Genomic DNA, 13,023 nt, shown 5'->3' with positions numbered 1-13,023 from the left:
ACTTCAAAGAGACTCAACATATTTTCCGAGTTAGGAAATGCTATGAACGTGTACTCGCGGCTGGTCATGCAGATGTCTTATTTTCCAAGTTAGGAAACGCCATGAACGCGTACTCGTTGCATGGGCATGCACATGAGATCAGTGTGGCAGCTGGGCTCGTCGTTCGTCGTTTCACCTCCGAGCGTTTCCCTACCATTTCTCTGCTTCGTCTTCACCTCTCAACCATGTTTCGCCTCTGGAACATGGATATTTTCTGGACCTCTCAACCCTCCCTCGCTGGCCCAACCATCACGGCAGCACCAAAGCGTCCTTGATCAACAGCATGCAGTTTCTTCCTCGTCAGAGCACACCTCGTCTTAATCATCTGCAGTAGTATTCGGTGAGCTTTTCAAGAACCGCCATTGAATCCCCCATTCTCCTTTTTGCATCAACCATTGTTGGGACACCACATTGTCAGCGGTCCGAATCGCCATGGAATCTCCTGCGGCTGTCTGTGCATAGTCAATATGGATGCTTTTCTATTATTCGGCATGCATCCTGCAATGGATGGAGGGGATTTGGGCGACTTGTGACAAGTACGCAAAAGGAAAAGAAAGAAGACTGCCATATCCGAGCTCCTATATTTCAACACTCAGCCGCCACTGCGCCGCAAGACACCATGATCAGTCACTCACACACAGAATGAGAGCGCTTGTTTATGCTCTCACAGACACTTCCGGTGGCAAAACTGGAAGGCATGAAGGTAGACAAAGGAAGAAAATGATGAGGGGTTATTGTATACATGTGGATTGCAAATATTGGGAGGTGCAGCCACCAAAATTTTTGATGGCTTGACAAAGCAAACTATGGTGTCATGGGGCGCCATCAAGTGCTTCGTCAAACATTGTTAAGTTGATGTCATGATATTTGTTCTTTTCATTTCATTGACATCATTATGCAAGCATATTGAGACCTTCCTAGTTGTTTTTTTCTTTAGACATGGTGACAAGAAGGGAGTCTTCAAGTTCAAGTCTTCCTTTTTTCCCCTTTGAAAGGACTCTCGAGTAAGATGATGACTAACGTGCTACCAATCGAGACACATAAGGATACTCCCCACTCTTGAAGAAAATGAAATAGTTGATGACCAAGATGCTAGTATTCAAATGTTGTGAGAAATAAAGAGCAAGTGGACTATTGTTCCACTGGTGGGTAACAAAACCATATGGCTCAGAGCTACTTGAAGCTTTGGCACTCAACCAGGCCAAGGTTCCTCCAATGGTTCCTTTGTGTCAATGCATTTAAAATCAAATGGTGAGGGAGCTTAAACAAGGTTTATTAGTGCTTAAGGTGGCATTTTAGAATTAGGGTTACATCCCCACCAAAGATCCTTTCATTCTCCCAATTGCCTTCTCAGATGGGACACAAATAGAGGTAGATGTTAACATTGTCTCAAAATGGGACAAAATTTGGCAAATGGTTAGTCAAGAGTTTGAAATGAGCTGGAAAGCGATGAGGATTGGTCCATCTTGAGAAACAAGATGTTTTATATTTGGGAAGGAAACCACAAGATTGTAGCATGAATGCAAAGCATTGATGAGCTATATAGCAATAACAAAGTAAGACATGTAAAGTATAGACACAATTTGTTTCACCAAAGCCAAAGGATGAGTTGGTTTTGATTGTGGCATTGCAAAGATTTAACTTGTAAGTACTTTTATAGTTTTTATTTTTTCTAATACTCTAGGTGCATTACTTATTACAACTTTTTGCAAATTATTAGGTAATTGTCACAAGTATGATCGACTTCTCTATTTTTTTTGTTCTTTGTTCATGGTGCTAAGGACACATAATTGCATATTCTCGTATTGAATGAGGATGCAATTGTCGTCACAAATCTCAAAGACTACTTGTACCATGCAAGTACTTTGTGTTCCGATGATGAAAGAGAATTTATTAGCAGATTCACACAAGAAGAGAAAAAGTCAATTCACAAAGCTCGGGCTCTAAAGCCAAGTATGGGTAGAAGGTGTGGTATCCCATTACCCAATCAATCCTTGGCTGCATGATTTATATGGTGAGTTGCATAATCTTGATTTGACTCTTTGTGTCTCTTGTAAGAGTGATTAAAACTCCCTTTTGACTCTTATTTCTTTACTTGGTTTAGGATGAACAGAAACGTGATTTTGGCATTACATGTAAGAAAATTCCTACCTATCTTCCAAAGGATGAACTAGAGGCAAGGATCGATTCAGCAAGAAAGGCCATCACCAAAACTTATAACAAAAAAATGGCATAGGTAAAAAGTTGGTTTTGGGTAATAATTTCACATTTGCAAATCACATCAAGCAAAGCCTTATTGGTGAAATGTTATATGTTTTTACATTTTGGCACTGGTGAATCCCTCTCTAGGGCAAAGGCTAATTTCAAATATTATGGGAGTTCCCATTCAAGGATGTAAAGTTTAAAATAAAAATTGAGAAGTTGCATTCTATTGCTTCGATCTATAACATGTAGAAGAAATCGGCACTCCTTTCTTTGCTTGGGGAAAATGAGAACTTGAGATAAAGCTATGATATGGCAATAGGTGACCATGTTTTTATTGCACAGTTGGCAAAGGAGGTTTGGATTGATCAAGGCCTCAATAAATAGTCCACATTGTTGAAGCATGTGATTGAATTCAATGTTGCAAGGGAGAACATTGAGCTGCCAACATTGGATTGACATTTCCACAACATTGTGGCATGATATAGAGGATTTCTCTTTATTCCTTCCCAGAAAGAGATGTTTGTGACTACACTTGTGTAGCAAAACATTTAGACATGCAAAATGCCTCCCATTGATTGGTGTACATGTTGGTTTTTGTGTGGAGTCTTTGAATATTTGGATATTTGGGTTGGTAGTTAGCATTTGATTTTATCTATGGTGGTTAGGTTTCTACTATCACTATTTGGAATGAAAGTTTTTTCATCTTTACCTAATATTTGCAAGGTATGGACAATCTTGTCTCCTTCCACATATTGCATGTACAATCCTAATGGTGCTTTCATATTTTCCTATTAGGAATGCAAGCATTGCCCATGGTGGTTAGACATGAAGAGAGGAAAGTGCTTGGAAGAAGAGGAGACTTATCTTAGGCATGTGAAGGGTGAATGTAAATCAAATTATAGATCTTTGGAAAATCAAATTTTAGATCTTTGGAAATTTTGGATGAACATCAATGAAGAAAATTGAAGAAGGAATTAAAGGAGGTCAAGGAGAATGAAGAGGTTGAAAAGTTGATGAAGTGCATGAAGAGAAGTCATCTAGGAAAATGTTTAGATCAAGGGAATGGTATACTTCCAATATAAATTCTATCTTTCTTTTTTTAAATCCTTTTGATGTTTTGTTGTTTCTCATTTGGATGTTTGGATTTCATTTGACTCATTTTTGTCTAGACTCTATTGGTTCTTGGTAATGTGGAATTGCATCATGCCCCCCTTGAGCATTTTTGTGACCTTGCACACAAAACCCCTTGAGGTCACTTAAAAGTGTTTGGCGATATATGTTTTGTTGGGGAGAGATTGGCTTGCCAGAAATTGTGAGGGTTTTGATGAGAGTTCTATCAGGAGGTAGATAGTGGAAGGAAGCTAATAAATTTGAAGCCAAGCTTCTAGAGTGTGGACTTCTGTGTCATTAATCTCCCCACATGTTCCAATGACATCCTCCATGGAATTCTCTCTAGTAAGCACATTAAGTCATTGATAGTTCTGAGTGCAGTCATAGGTGAATTAGGTTGTGTGCTTGTTATTTGTTTCCCTTCATGCCGTGGGACTTTAGAGAAAATGGCATAACATGTAGGATTGCACAAATGTCTACAATGGTCATTGGATTGCTTGGAAGGCCATGTCAAAGTATGGAATCTCTATCGAGGTATTAAGCATTTTGTGACTAATTAATTTTGGCATGTCCATGTTTGTTGTTTTCCAAAGTTACACATGTCAAAAGATATTGCAAGTGTATGTATCTTGAGAAGATTGATAGCATGTCTTTGGCAACGTTGGAGTGTCGTGTTATGGATAGAGTTTCCCTTTGCAATAGTTTAGCATGTCCACGTTTGCTATTCTTCTAAAGTTACACCTACAATTTTATAAGCTCTTCAATATTATTATGTACCCATAACAAGCACACACCTAAATCAATGCATAATAGTTTACAACATTCGAGTTCACATGGTTTTTTTTATTTTGTACTCTTTGGCGGTTAGTAGGTGGGCATCTTGTATATTCCCATTCATTAGGTAAATGCTATGTGGCAAGATTAAGTGCTCTTCGATATTCTTATGCACCCATAACAAGCATGCACCTAGATCAATATATAATAGATTCCAATATGCAAGTTCACATGGTTTGTTCTAATATTATACTACTATGATGGTCAGACTATCATCTACCTCGCAGTGGCTCTCTTTTTTGTCTAAAGAGATGGTAGTCTTTGACTACAATAACCTTGTGGACAATAGCACATGATGGTTTTCTTTGAGAAACTATGTTGAGTTCTTCAAAAAACTTGCTCCAACTTGACTCCCTCAACACTCTTTGCTCACCAAAGGGATGCAATCAATTCGATCATTTAGTGTTGGCAAACAACCAACCTAGATGCATCATAGAGCAGCTTCATTTTCATGGGTGTCTCCTAAGACAATGGCACTTAGTCAAGTGAGACACCCATGTTTACTTAGGAGGAGACCCAAACATATCACTAGCATTAGAGCTATCATTGAGCACCACATGCAACAAATGTCAAGGCATATCAACCACACGTAGCTATATTTCCACCTAAAGGAGATACTTCGCCAAGGAAAAGAGCATCTTTATATCTTTCCCTCTCTTTTTTAGTTGTATGGTTAACATTCACACCACAAAAAGTCTTACATAGAATATTGCCTAACCTCTTATTTCATAGGTATGCCTTTTAAACTTGATAAATACTTCATTTTATGTATTGGTCTAGTCTCATAGGCCAAATTAATCGCCAAATTAACCTTTCAAAGATGTTAACATATCCATCCTCTCTCTCTCTCTCTCTCTCTCTCTCTCTCTCTCTCTCTCTCTCTCTCTCTCTCTCTCTCTCTCTCTCTCTCTCTCTCTCTCTCTCTCTCTCTCTCTCTCTCTCTCTCTCTCTCTCTCTCTCTCTCTCTCTCTCTCTCTCTCTCTCTCTCTCTCTCTCTCTCTCTCTCCCCCCCAACACCTATCACCTTCTCCCTATCCTACATCAACATCTCCTCCACGTTTTCGGTTGCCAATTTTGCTATGTCCTATGTCACCACCTTTGCCCTACCCTACTCCTCCCTCCTATTTACCCTACCTTGTCTTACCTTCATCTACCCCACCCTACCTTAGCCTACCCTACATTGAAAACACTAATTTGACTACACAAAAAATGTACCCTAACTTGTTCCTCACCACATTTCAATATGTAGACCTAAAAGGAAGCGACGGATCGACGGTTGGACTCGAGAGCTATGGCGGGAGAGCAAGAGCAAGAAAGGGAGAGACTAGAAATGGGAACTCCAACAGTCACAATGTGTGACCGGGCCTTCCTTTATTCAAACTTTCACTAAAAGAATAAAGAATAAAGTGACGGTTACGGGCGCCCGCCACTTACATTGTGCAGTGGCGGTGACTGTCAGTGTAGTAATACACGGGCGGCTAGGCAAAGGCGCCTTTACCCCCAACAACCTCCCACTTAAAGGCGAATCTGCCCCAGTGAGGAGTGAAAAGAAAAAGAAAACAGACAATACAACATGTACACATGTACAACAGGATGAGGAAATACGTCATCTCATCCCACGCCCATCAACCTCCTGAGGGAGACAAAGCATTCTATAGAGAGGCTTTTCGTGAGCAGATCTGCAGGATTCTGGTCAGTCAAGATCTTGACAAGATCAACAGACTTGTCCTCAATGACTGAATAGCACTCATAGAATCGAATGCAGTGTAGGGATAGCATCAATACCAAAGTCAGCAACTAAACGACCCAACCAAATGGCCTCCTTGCAAGCCTCAGTGGCTGCAACATACTCGGCCTCTGTAGTAGAAAGGGCCGTGCATTTCTGGACCCTGGACATCCAAGAAACAACACCTCCAGCATAGGTGAATACATAGCCGGAAGTAGACTTCCTACTATCCGCATGTCCTGCATAATCAGAGTCAATGTTCCCCACGACTCCCGTATCCTGGCTGCCATAGCATATGCACATATTTGCAGTGCCCTTTAGGTACCTCATGATACCCTTCACGGCATCCCAATGCTTCTTGCTAGGTGTAGCCATATAGCATGCCACAACACCAACTGCAAAGGCAATATCTGGAAGAGTGGCTATCATGGCATACATAAGACTACACACTGCAGATGCATAGGGAATCTTGGCCATCTCGGCCCTCTGCTCATCTGTCTGCTGACAATCAGCCTGTGATACCTTCACATAAGAAGGCAATGGACAGCCAATAGGCTTTACGTCTTGCATACGAAAACGCTCAAGGACTTTATGAATGTACTCCCTCTATGACAAGTAGAGGAGCCCCTGATCCCTGTCGCATCTAATGCGCATACCAAGTATATGAGTGGCATGTCCCAGATCTTTCATCTCAAAGCTCTTCTTGAGCTAAGCCTTAAGAGCATCTAGCTCATCATGAGCTTTCCCTGCTATCGGCATATTATCCACATAGAGTACCAAAATCAATAAAGAACCATCACAAGATTTCTTCGTGTAAAGACACGGATCCATAGCACTCCGGCTATAGCCCTGTGACTGCATAAAGGCATCAAACTTATGATACCACTCCCTAGGTGCCTGCTTCAAGCCATAAAGACTTTTCTTCAATTTTCACACTAGGTACTGCCTACCAGGTTCTGCAAAGCCCTTAGGCTACTCCATATAAATCTCATCATGCAAGTCCCCATGTAAGAAAGCCGTCTTGACATCCAAGTGGTATAAATCCAAGTCAAGCTGAGCAACCACAGCCAAGACTAAGTGCAAGGTGGTCATCTTAACCACAGGGGTGTCCAGGGGTACTTCTTAGCTTGTACACCCACTTGCATGGCAAAGCCTTCTTGCCCGTAGGCAAGGAAACCAAATCCCAAGTGTCATTCTTATGCAGGCAATCTATCTCAAACTGCATAGTCCTCTCCCAGGAGTGACTGTCACCCCTACGCATAGCCTCATCATAGATGAAAGGCTCTCCTGCATCTATAACCAAGACATAATGCATCGAGGGCTGAAATCTATCAGGTGGACGTCTGTCTCTAGTAGACCGTCTCACGGCAAGCTCTGTTGCCTGTCCAACACCCTGACCATGAGCATCTGCCTGCAGCTGTAGACTGTCCAATTGGCTGTGCAGGAGCTCTCAGCTCCTCCTGAAATATGACCCTGCAGATCTCAACAACTCTCTCAGGCTGCTTATGCATTTTGTCTTCGTGGAAGACTACATCATGACTGCAGATGACTTTCCGTGCCTGCGGATCCCAGAGATGGTAACCCATCTCGCCTGCATCCCCATAACCAAGGAAAATGCATTTGACACTCTTGGGATCCAGCTTACTTCTCTTGTCCCTAGCCACATGGCAAAATGCCTCACATCCAAAGACACGGAGATGCGCATAAGAGAGGTTTTCCAGCCCATACCTCCTCTGCAACCTAGAAATCCAAACCACTAGAGGGTGTTCTGTTTATGACATGCACAACTGTACTAACTACCTCAACCCAAAAGCTCTGTGGTAGGCCTGCATGACTAAGCATACTGCGTACAGGCTCCTGGATGGTTCTATTCATCCGCTCAGCCAACCATTCTAGGGGGGTGTAGGGGGCAGTCAACTAACGCTTAATACCCCTCTCATCATATAACTGCTCAAAAGTACGTGAGACATACTCACCCCCATTATCTGTCCTTAGGCATTTTAGCCTATACCCAGACTGGTTCTCAACCAATGCAAGCCATATCTAAAACACAGCCAAGACATCAAATTTCAGCTTAATGGGATAAGCCCAAACTTTCTGTGAAAAATCATCTATGAACGTAACAAAATACTTTGCACCACCCATAGACTGACAAGGCATGGACCCATAGACATCTGAATGTACCAATGCCAAGGGCTCACTCATGCGTGGCCTACCAGACTTCTTATGCATAGACCTAGTGTGCTTGCCATAAAGACAATGCTCACATGAATCAAAACATGCATAATCAAGGGGCGGTAAGTACTGCAAACCAGAAAGTATTTTCATTCCCTTCAAAGACATATGGCCCAAACGGGCATGTCAAAGAGATATACCTGGGATAGAACCCATAGACAAAACATGATCAAGGGAAGAAGCTGATACAATCAACGCGTAGAGGCTGCCAGCCTTGGCACCTCTTGCAATCACAAGTCTGCCACGAGTGATCTTCCATGCAGAGTCTCCAAAACATACATGATATACTGCGTCATCAAGCTATCCAGTTGACATGAGACTACGTGTCAAAGCAGGTACATGACGTACATCCTGCATAACAAAATTGTTGCCAGAAGGAAACTGCAGCCTAACATCACCAATGCCCACAATATCAAGAGAGCTGTCATCACCCAAGCACACAGAACTCGAAACAGTGCGGTATGAATGAAACCACTCTCGGCAAGGTGTCACATGAAAGGACGCACATGAGTCCAAGAGCCAACACTGTGAATACATAGAGTGTATATTTGTCATCTGCGAAGCACTAGAAGAAGCTGCTAGGATATAATCATCATCACCAACATTCTCAGGCTGCATAACATTGGTCTCTTTAATTTTGACACTGGACTTTGCAGGTACTATGCTGCGATCAGAAGACTTATCCTGCACTTTGTCTTTCCCCTTATCTTTGCGCCTTTCATTGCGCAATTCATGGCATTGTGGCCTAATATGGCCCTTTTTCCCACAATGGTATGACAAGTAACATCTGCATTCCTGCCACGGGATTTGCTACGTGACTTCCCACGAGCCTTGGACTGAGATTTCTGAGAATCCCATCCCACGGCCACTACCACTGCCATGCTTTCCATATCCATCATTCCTGCCTCTAACTGTCATAGTATGAGACACACGAGAGGCATCTAAATTCTTACGGTTAACCTCTTCCTGCAAAAGAGCACTCTCAACATCAGATAATTTCAAGGTAGCAGTAGAGGCACATAATGCAACGCGGAATACATTCCATGACTCATTAAGAGTACCAAGCAAGAAAAGAGAAGTGACATCCTCTGCAAAAGTGATGTCCTGCGAAGTCAAGTTCTTGAGTACAGCATGGAACTGGCTCAAGTGAGCAGACATAGTCCGGGCATCAAATGAGACCAACCGGGCATCAAATGACAATGCCAAACAAGCTGTAGCATCAAATGTCAGTGTAACACTGTCATAAACTGCCTGTGGACTGTTATGACAGTCCCAAAACGGTGTTAAATCAGTCCAAATGCTATGCCAACACATCAACCATCAAAACCAAGCATCAAAGCATGTTCATATGCCCAAAATGGAGCCTTTCCAAGTGCCAATGGAGGGGGAGAGCTGTTGTTGTGACTGTCAATGCTGAAGACACATATGGAAGGGCTATGTGATTCCGCCAACTATAAATGCTGGTCCTGGGGCTACAAAAAATGGTGGCCAAGCTTCGGAGGGGTCCGGTTAAACCCTCCGGTTAAAGCCAAGGAAGGCCTCAAACAAGCTCCAATAGTCTTGTTCAAAGGCAAGTGAGATATGAAGCAAGGGAGCTTCAATGGTGGCTGCCCCAATCTTGTTTACAGCCTGTGAGACCTGAGAACTGAAGTAAACCCTGAAGAAAATGATCAAATACCTCTGATGTAATGCCTTGCAGGTGCCCAACAATGTCGGGAAGGTGCTTGGGAAGCCGGGGAGTGACGGGAGCTCGAAGGAGTTGGATATGGCTACCGGGAAGGAGACCCAATGCAAATAGGGAGTCGATGGGATGCTGAGAATGCCACGAACCAAGCTGAAGAGTCGAAAAGCAAAGCTCTGATACCAGTTGAAAGGGAGCGACAGATCAAAGGTTTGACTCAAGAGCTATGGCGGGAGAGCAAGAGCAAGAAAGGGAGAGACTAGAAATGGGAACTCCAACAGTCACAATGTGTGACCGGGCCTTCCTTTATTCAAACTGTCACTAAAAGAATAAAGAATAAAGTAACGGTGACGAGCACTCGTCACTTGCAGTGTGCAGTGGCGGTGACTGTCAGTGTAGTAATACATGGGCGACTAAGTAGAGGCGCCTTTACCCCCAACAAGTCCAAGTACTCTCTTAAGTACAACTACTAGATCTAGTCAAGATCGAAACATTGGTTATCGATGCCATCAACAACTTCAAGAAAGAGATTGACAATGGGTTGAATACAATGAAGAGGTAGCTGAATGAAAGGATCAAGAAGTCGTAACTAAAATAGAGGCCCAAGAAGAAGAAATTGCATTGCTTAAGAAGAATTTGCAGGAGATATAGCTCAATTCCAGCTTGGAGGAGGAAGAAACCTAATGCAATGTGGTGTAGATCTCTCGGATCAAAGAGAAGGTGCATCAGAGGAAGAGAGGACACACGGACACAACCAACTCATACATCCACAACCACCATCATAAATGACATGTTGGAAGAAGAACAAAAAAGGAAAGTGGGAGCACTTCATGTTCAAATGGTTGCGCTCAAAATCCATGAGGTGGAAGAAGACACTTAAGGATTTATAGACCATGATGAACATCAAGAACAACCTACACACATCTGATGGGAGAGTGGGTAGGAAGACCCCCATTATACTATAGGGAACAACTCAAAAGAGCATGCTCTCATCCTCCACTTCCCCACAATGGAGGCTAAGAAAGATTTCTTACCCAACACCGAACATTAAAAATCTCACACCAACCCAACTAACCCACATGAGGGAATGGATGCAAAGAATTAAAGCAACCAGGGAGGAGATCAAGTTGGCCTTCTATAACGAAGGGAGATCTCTCATCATGGAGAGAGGCACCAAATGAAGGTGTGAGACCTATGGGACTAGCCTCACAATAGCAGTATGGAACTGTAATGGATCCCTACAACTAAACATGGGAGCATTTGAGGAGACATTGAGAGCAAGAGAGAGAGTATTCTATACAGACACATTTAGGGCATCACATTACACTCCCACGAGTGATAGGATATAGATGGGAGTCAACATATAGGAGGGAGACAAGCATAGATCACAATAGTCGTGGTTCATGTGGAGTTGTAGCGTTGCTTATAGAGGGGTTACACCACATTCATAGGAATGAGTAGGCTAGGTACATGTGGATGAGAGTGCAAAGTGAGTAGCGTATTCTTTATATTGTCAGGTGTTACTTCCCCCTATAATGTCTTGATATGCCCCACCCAAGGGGCAATTGTCATAGATAGCCCTGGATAAGGATATATGGGAGTTTTAGAGGGAGGGAGATGTCATTGTATTACGGGACTTTAATGCCATGTCAACTTGTCACCATGTATCTTTCTTTGATACATTTGAGGAGATGTTATAGGAGTAGGATGGGAAGAGCTACAGATTGAGACGACCTCTCAAGATATGGCAAAATTGACAAAGTATAGGAGATATCTTGTAGAGATGGGCGAGACTAGCCAAATGTTATCTTTCAAGTGCCTTCTTATGTTAAAACCCATCGACATGGTGCTAACATCTATTGTACTTGCACCTCGAATGATTATAACTCATATAAAGACCTCGCAGTCTTACCATGCCTTCCAAGTTGCAATGGATTATGCTTACATGTCATTCACGATAGATCTCTTGTTCACCCATGGATAGACTCATCAAATGGCACATCAACACACAAGATGTTGCTTCTCTAGAGAGACAAAGGATATCTACTAAATGGAAACTTGAAATTATTATAAGATGCCAATGTCAACATTTCATTACATGAGCTCACCCAAAAGTTCAGTGAGACTCTGCATACAATGAGTGTAGCATTTCCACACTCACAACCCACATACAGAGCCCCCTCCGTGATGATACTGCATAACAATCGGTATTAAGTTGAGCGTTGCATTTCATTACATGAGCTCACCCAAAAGTCCAGTGAGACTCTACATACAATGAGTGTAGCATTTCCACACAACCCACATACAAAGACCCCTCCGTGATGATATTGCATAACAATTGGTATTAAGTTGAGCGTTGCAAGACCAGAGCTTGCCTATAGAGAGAGTAGCCTTGGAATCCACTACCCATAGATAGACACGCCTACTTATCAAATGCCTCATATGACAAACAAAAGAAGAGCACTCTTAGCCAACTGAGAGGGACCCATACCATTTGTTCTCAAGCCATGATTCTAGAGAGGCTTGGAGGCATTCCAAAGAGCACTGTCAAACCACACCCTTTACATCTTCTAATACATGGGAGCAGTATGGAGCCACTCTCTACAGAGTGGCAAGTCAACCTTCTCTTCCTAATCCACTAGAGTCTTGCCTAGAGGCATCCACTTTCTTTACAAAGAGTAGGGCCTGAGAAGCCATTGGATGACTCATAAGAGGTAAGACACAAGACTATGATGGTTTAGTAGCTAAGAACTTGATACATACTAAGGATTCGATGATAGGATTACTAGTATACATGTTTAACAAAGCCATATGCAAAGGCTTTCCAAAGAACTAGAGCACTAACACTACTGTGCCCATCCTAGAGTCAAGTAATCCTACCTTACCCAATAACCATCAACCTATTATGGTGGGTCATACATTAGCCAAGTTATATGCCTCCATTCTTGAGCACGAACTAAGTTGTTGGGCACAAGGTCTTAGAGCACAAAGACAAGACAATTTTAAGAGAGGCCTCTCTACACTAGATCACACCCTTGCAGTTGGAGCTTTTAGCCAGAAGGGCACATCTCATGGTTGTCAAATCTACTACTACTTCATAGAATTACACAAGGCTTTTAATAAAGTACTGAGAGACAAGTTGCTACATAAACTACGACATAGGAGTGCCCAAGTAGCTCATTTGAGGGATTTT

The 13,023-nt window shown here is 42.5% G+C and overlaps 1 long non-coding RNA gene across 1 annotated transcript; it reads left to right on the top strand.

Annotated features, from left to right (window-relative positions):
• Window positions 1-1,036: 1,036 nt before the first annotated feature.
• LOC148016477 (uncharacterized) lies at window positions 1,037-2,382 on the top strand. The gene is made up of 3 exons (XR_015688157.1): window positions 1,037-1,683; window positions 1,821-2,053; window positions 2,144-2,382. It is a non-coding gene; the product is annotated as an uncharacterized LOC148016477 (long non-coding RNA).
• The last annotated feature ends 10,641 nt before the right edge of the window (window positions 2,383-13,023 follow it).

Source organism: Lygodium microphyllum, chromosome 23 (genome assembly GCF_053477565.2).
Source record: "Lygodium microphyllum isolate KBCC chromosome 23, Lygodium_microphyllum_v1.1.10, whole genome shotgun sequence".
In the NCBI taxonomy this organism is placed as follows: domain Eukaryota; kingdom Viridiplantae; phylum Streptophyta; class Polypodiopsida; order Schizaeales; family Lygodiaceae; genus Lygodium; species Lygodium microphyllum.
This window is presented reverse-complemented; position numbering and strand designations above follow the sequence as displayed.